The sequence below is a fragment of the Cryptomeria japonica genome, chromosome 10 (genome assembly GCF_030272615.1).
Source record: "Cryptomeria japonica chromosome 10, Sugi_1.0, whole genome shotgun sequence".
Taxonomy (NCBI): domain Eukaryota; kingdom Viridiplantae; phylum Streptophyta; class Pinopsida; order Cupressales; family Cupressaceae; genus Cryptomeria; species Cryptomeria japonica.
This window is the reverse complement of record NC_081414.1, coordinates 600,128,897-600,135,530: the sequence shown is the minus strand read 5'-3', so window position 1 is coordinate 600,135,530 and position 6,634 is coordinate 600,128,897.

Sequence of the window (6,634 nt, the reverse complement as noted above, 5' to 3'; positions counted from 1 at the left end):
TTGAAGGTTTTGAGTAGGGTGAATACCAAACTACATTTTACCCCACCAGAGTATGATGGTAAGTTGGATTCAAATGAATTAATGGATTGGATCTCGAAGATGGAGAAGTATTTTAATTTTGAGAACACCGTAGAATAAATAAAGGTGAATATGCATGTACTTGGTTGAAAGGTAATGCATCTCTTTAGTGGGATCATTTACAAGTTGATAGACAGAGAAGAGGGAAAGACAATATCAAGTCATGTGAACGGATGGTTGCTTAATTGAAAACAAAGTTTATGCCAGTTGGTTATCAAGTAAACCTGTTCAAGAAGTTACAAAACTTGAAGTAGAAAGAATCTAGTGCGAAGGAGTATACTGAAGTATTCTACAAGTTGAATATAAGATCCAGACATGTCGATGATGAGGTTGAACAAGTTGCAAGATATTTGAATGGATTGCAAATGTCTATACAAGATGAACTTAGTTTGATCAAGTTGCAAAGTGTTGAAGAAGCTTACCAATATGCCTTGAAAGCAGAAGAGAAGTTGAATAAAAGACATGAGAAGAGACAGAGAGGTAAAGGTGGAAGGTTTTTCAGAGGAATATTTCAAGGAGGAAGAGGAACCTATACATATCAGAACAAGGACAAGGAAGTAAGCAAGGATGGTAGTTCATACCAGAAGGATGACATAAATTTCTACCAGAGGAGAGAAGCTGATAGTTAACAGAATGAAAGTTTCAGAAAAGATGACAAGAGACAAGATAAGAGAGTGTTTAAAGGAACTTGTTTTAAGTGTGGAGGAGGACATCGTGCTTTCGAATGTAAGAAGACAAAGAACACTGGGAGAACAACCTTGGTAGAGGAAATCCCCACCGGATCAACTAACAAACTGGAAGATGGAGAATTGTTGATGATGAGGGGAGCTTTGTGTCATACCGGAGAAGATGAAGAGCCCTTACAGAGGATAAATTTATTCAAGACCAGATGTAAGGTATCCGGTAAGTGTTGTAAAGTAGTTATTGATAGTGGTAGTTCAGATAAACTTGTTTCACAAGAAATGGTTAACAAATTGAAGTTGTAAATATTTAAACACCCTAAGCCTTATCGGATAGCACGGATTCAGGATGATTGATAGTTGTTAGTGAGTGAGCAATGCTTGGTGAAATTGAAATTGGGAATTATCATGATGAAGTTTTGTGTAATATTATGTCTATGGATATTTGTCACTTTTTGTTGGGTAGACCTTGGCAGTTTGATACACAGGAAATACATGATGGAAGAAAGAACATATACACTATTGTAGGAAATGGGATGAAACAAGTCCTTGTTACCCTTGGAGGAACCTCTAAAGAGTGAAGTCTGTACAAATGCTAGAATCTATTTGGTGGATGGAAGGAAATTTCTAGATGGAATGAGACATGAGAATGTGTGTTTTACCTTAGTCCCTGATAAGAATAAGAACCTGGAACATGAGGAACAACCAGAGGAGATAAAGGAGTTGCTGACAAAGTATGAAGATATCATTTCGTGAGGAGTATTAGTCATTGCATGGACCTGATTCGCAAAGCTAGTTTACCTAACAAAGCTGCACAAGATGACACTAATACATAATGAAGAATTGAATAGACAAGTGTAGGAGTTGTTGAAGAAAGGATTGATTAGAGAAATTTTGAGTCCTTTTGCAGTACCAATAGTGTTAGCACCTAAGAAGAATGAAGAATGGAGGATGTGTACCGATTCCAGATCAATAAAAAAGATCACAGTGAAGTACCAGTTTCCTTTGCCTAGGATGGATGACATAATGGATTGTTTGAGTGGAGCCAAATACTACACAAAGATAGACTTGAAGAGTGGATATCATCATATCAGAATCAAAGAAGGAGATGAGTGGAAGACAAAATTCAAGATGAATGAAGGATTGTATGAATGGTTGGTGATGCCTTTTGGGTTGACTAATGCACCAAGTACTTTCATGAGGTTGATGAATGAGGTATTGAAGAAATTATTAGGTAAGTTTTTTATTGTATATTTGGATGACATTCTAATTTTTGGGAAGACAAAAGAGGAGCATTTGTTGTATTTAAGACAAGTTTTGTTGTGGTTGACAGAGGAGAAGTTGCTGATAAATCTTAAGAAGTGTACTTTCATGAAGGGAGAGTTAATCTATTTGGGATTTTTGATATCTGCGGATGGACTGAAGATGGACCCTGAGAAGGTAAGAGCAATTGTTGAATGGCCTACACCAGAAAGCATTGGAGAGGTAAGATCATTTCATGGATTGGCTAGTTTCTACCGAAAGTTTATAGAAAATTTTAGTTCGATTTGTATTCCTGTGACTGAGACAAGGAGAGGGGATAGGAAGGAATTCAATTGGACAACCAGAGAAAATAAAAGTTTTGAATTGTTGATGTAGAAAGTGACTGAACAACCCATGTTAGCTTTACCAGATTTCAACAAAGTATTTCAAGTGGATTGTGTTGCAAGTGGGAATACAATTGGAGTCATGTTAAGTCAAGAAGGGAGAGCAGTAGCCTATTTCAGTAAAAAGTTGAATGATGCCAGGAGGAGATATTCATTGTATGATCAATAATTTTATGTCATAATTCAAGCCTTGAAGAAGTGGAGACATTACTTGTTGCCAAAGGAGTTTGTGTTGTATACCAATCATCAAGCCTTGCAATATCTAAATAGTTAGAGTAAGTTGAATCCTTTATGTTGAAGCATAGGAGTGGGAAGTCAAAAAAAATTGTTGATGCATTGAGCAGAAGAAGGAATTTGCTGACAGAGATGAGAGTGACAATATTAGGAGTTGAGGAGTTGAAGACCTTGTATGATGATGACCAGGATTTTGGAGAACCTTGGAAAACATGTAGAGCATCTGTTATGGTAGATAGAAGTTAGTGGTTGGATTATTTCATTCAAGATGGGATGTTATTTAGAGTAGTTCAGTTGTGTATACCTAAGAGTTATATGAGGCAACGACAAAGGAGAAGCATAGTGGAGGATTAGTCGTACACTTTTGTGTTGATAAAATAGTAGAATTGGTGAGTGAACATTACTTTTGGCCTCAAATTCATAAGGATGTTAGGAAATTTGTGCAGAGTTGTAGAGTTTGTCAGATTGCAAAAGGAAGTAGTCAAAATGTGGGATTGTATACACCTTTGACAGTACCAGAGAGACCTTGGGAGGACATGAGCATGGATTTCATACTTGGATTACCTAAGACACAGAGAGGGAATAATTCTATATTTGTGGTGGTGGATATATTCTTGAAGATGGCTCATTTCATACCTTGTAAGAAGACATCAGATGCAGTGCATGTAGTTGTCTTATTTTTCAAAGAGGTAGTAAGATTACATGAATTACCTAAAAGCATAGTTTCAGACAAAGACACCAAGTTTGTTGGTTATTTTTGGAGAACACTTTGGAAGAAGATGAAAACAGATTTGAAATTCAGTTCTACTTTTCACCCATAGACTAATGGATAGACAGAGGTAGTAAACAAGAGTTTGGGAAATTTGTTGAGATGCTTAGTTGGAGAGAAGGCAAAAAGTTGGGATTTGATTCTTGCACAAGAAGAGTTTGCCTACAATAATTCAGTAAACAGGAGTACCAGAAGAACACCTTTTGAGATTGTTACTAGAGCACACCCTAGAGGTATATCAGAATTGAGAGATATTAGTAATGAAGACAAGCAGAGTGCAAAAGAAGAAGAATTTGCAGACCACATGAAGGCCTTGCATATTCAAATTAAACAACAATTGGAGGATATGAACAACAAGTATAAGGAAAAATTCGATGAGAAAATAAGACATGAAGAATTTGAAGTTGGTGATTAAGTAATGGTGTATCTGAGAAAAGAAAGACTTCCAGTTGGAACATATAACAAGTTGCAGATGAGGAAGTTTGGACCTTGCGAGATCTTGAGGAAATTTAATTCTAGAAATGCATATGAAGTGGAGCTACCAGATAGTTTGAGTATTTCACCTATATTCAACATTGCAGATCTACATCAGTATTATGAATCAAAATTCAGTGAAGATAGTATTGTAGACTTGGAGAAATAGTTTCTTTAGAAGGATCTAGAGCAGAGTGAGTACATTTTGGATAGTAGGATTGTGCATAATACCCAGAGCAATCAGTACATGGAGTATCTTGTGAAATGGAAGGGTAGACCAATTGAAGATTTATCTTGGATTTCTTAGGAAGAGGTAGAGAGCCTTGGTTTTCCTCTAACCCCAACAAAGTGAGGGACTCACTTTTTCAACAACCTTGGATGTCTGATGCAGGAGCATCCCTGGTTCTTGGCAATCTTGCATCAACCAAAAATATGTGTTTTGTGTTTTGTAGTTTCAACATTCCTTTCTGCATTTTGTTGTATTTTCTCACCGGATCTTGCGGAGCTGGATTTTGCTTATGAATGTGATTATCTTCCTTATTCTTGAGTCATAGGACATTTGGATCATGTACCGGCAAGTTATCGCTTGCGGATTTTGAGAAAGTTTTTTGGCTTAGAACATCGAAACCGCTTGGACCTATTTGTTGTTGGTGAATCTTGAGGAGCCCCAGTTTGTTGATTGAAATGTTCCTTGGCATGTGGCTGACCTTCCCTCTGATCCGCACTTCTTCCTTTGGATTTTCCGGAGGATTCTCTTTGGTGGGGGTCAACCTGGTGTTTTACATGTTTGATCTTGTTCTTCGGCATTTGATCCCACTTGGGTCGACTCGGATCCCTCTAAAGCATATAAATCAATGTAATCAAGCATCATAATTTATCAGAGAAAATATAGAAGATATATCTTAAGATTTAGAGGTTCGGAGTTGACTGATTCTGTAATTGAGCATATATGTAGTAGATCAATGAGCCAAATCTTGTATTCTAGATGTTACCGATTATTTGTAATCAGTTTTCATGATCTAATTCATTCAGTTCTGCATTGCCTCCATCATCTTGTCTTGCTTTCATTGTGTTTACTCTTGTTGCATGATTTGAATAGATCTCATTGAGGTCCCTCTTAATTGTGACTGCACCAACAACTCACATAATAAATAAAACATTACAATTATAAACATAATTATACAAGGACATTTATTATGTTATACATTTTTTAATATGAAGTGAAAACATACGGTTTGATCTGTTTGTTCGCATTATGTTGTCATTGATGTCAACTGGTATTGAAGGACAACTGGTATGAGAGTATTGTTGACATGCAGCCTTTGATGTCAACTAGTGTTGTAGGTCACTGGTAAAGAAGAGTAATGTCATTCAGAGGAATGACCACTGGAGTAATCGATACATAAGTTAGTGTTTGACTTGTGTGGATGAAATGGACAGGTTACCGGTACAGTCTAACATTGGTAAGGAAAGGATGTCAACTGATAAGTGATGTGTTGACAAGTGAGTGGTGGCCAACTGGCAAGCTTGTGACTAGTGTACAAGCAAGATGAGCAAGGTGCTTGAGCTGTCGTTTGTGATGAAGAGGTGAAATGTTACCTTAATCAAATCAACACATGAGGAGAAGGATGTACAAGTCAGTTGTATGTTGTATGGATGTAGAACAATGGAACTCCCACCAGATAAAGATGCAGTCACCATGTGAAGAGATGAATGATAGAGAAAGTGCTCACACAGGATCTACCAGTGAATCAAAGGAATGCCTCAAGTGCATAGAATCAGGGATTTGCACTAGATCGACAAAGAAGACACGATGAGATGTTGGAACAAATGGAGAGTGATGGATTTGTCACTTTCACAAACTAGTAGAGGTGTTATCCGGGAAGGCAAGGCCGTGAAGCTCTAGACATAAGAAAATGACCAGATTGAAGATGGAGTAAGCTAAGGGATGATGACATGTGTCATCAAGGTGTTTACCAGTATGTTTGTCCACTGGTAATGCAGACAAGGTGCAGATGTAGAAGACTCCCATCTGATAAATATGTGCACAAGGTAGGTTAGCAAGAGTGCTGACCGATTGAGAGTTCAACCGACAGAGTAGCAAAGTGCAGATATGATGAGTAACCAGTAAAAGGTGATATGAAGTTGTATGTTGGCAAGACAAGTTGTAACCATTATGCAGGCTGGTTGTTTGTTTGTGATAATGTTTGAAATGAAGAGGTAGAGTGTTAGAGAGATCACAAACCACCAGAGGTGAAGTTGAGCTATCGGTGTAGCCTATGCTACCGGATAACAGTATGTTGAATATATTGACAAGGTTTTGAACCGGTATGGAGTTTTGTCGATTGTTCATAGATTGAACCAACCCTAATTCGATGAGTTGGTGGTGTGATGGGGAATGATGCCAAACCGACATGGCAGTCTAACCAAAGGTGGATGTCGAAAAAGGTGCCATGTGGAGTCAAGGTGGCGGACATGCATGCAGTGGTAGATGGAGTGTGCACCGACAAGGTTGTTGCAGATTTGGTCGATATTAATGGTAGACCCCATAAATCATGGGATGTGTTGCAGAGGCATTGTAGAGTTGTACAACTTGAGGAAGGTCAAATAGAGGTGATCAATGGGATAAATCAATCGAAGCAGAGTGTCCAGATGCAGAATGAAGTTGGTGTTGAAATCTGCAGAACCATTTATGGTGATTGATCTTGTGTCTATTAGAAATATGGATGAATTGATTATGTGTTGCAATGATG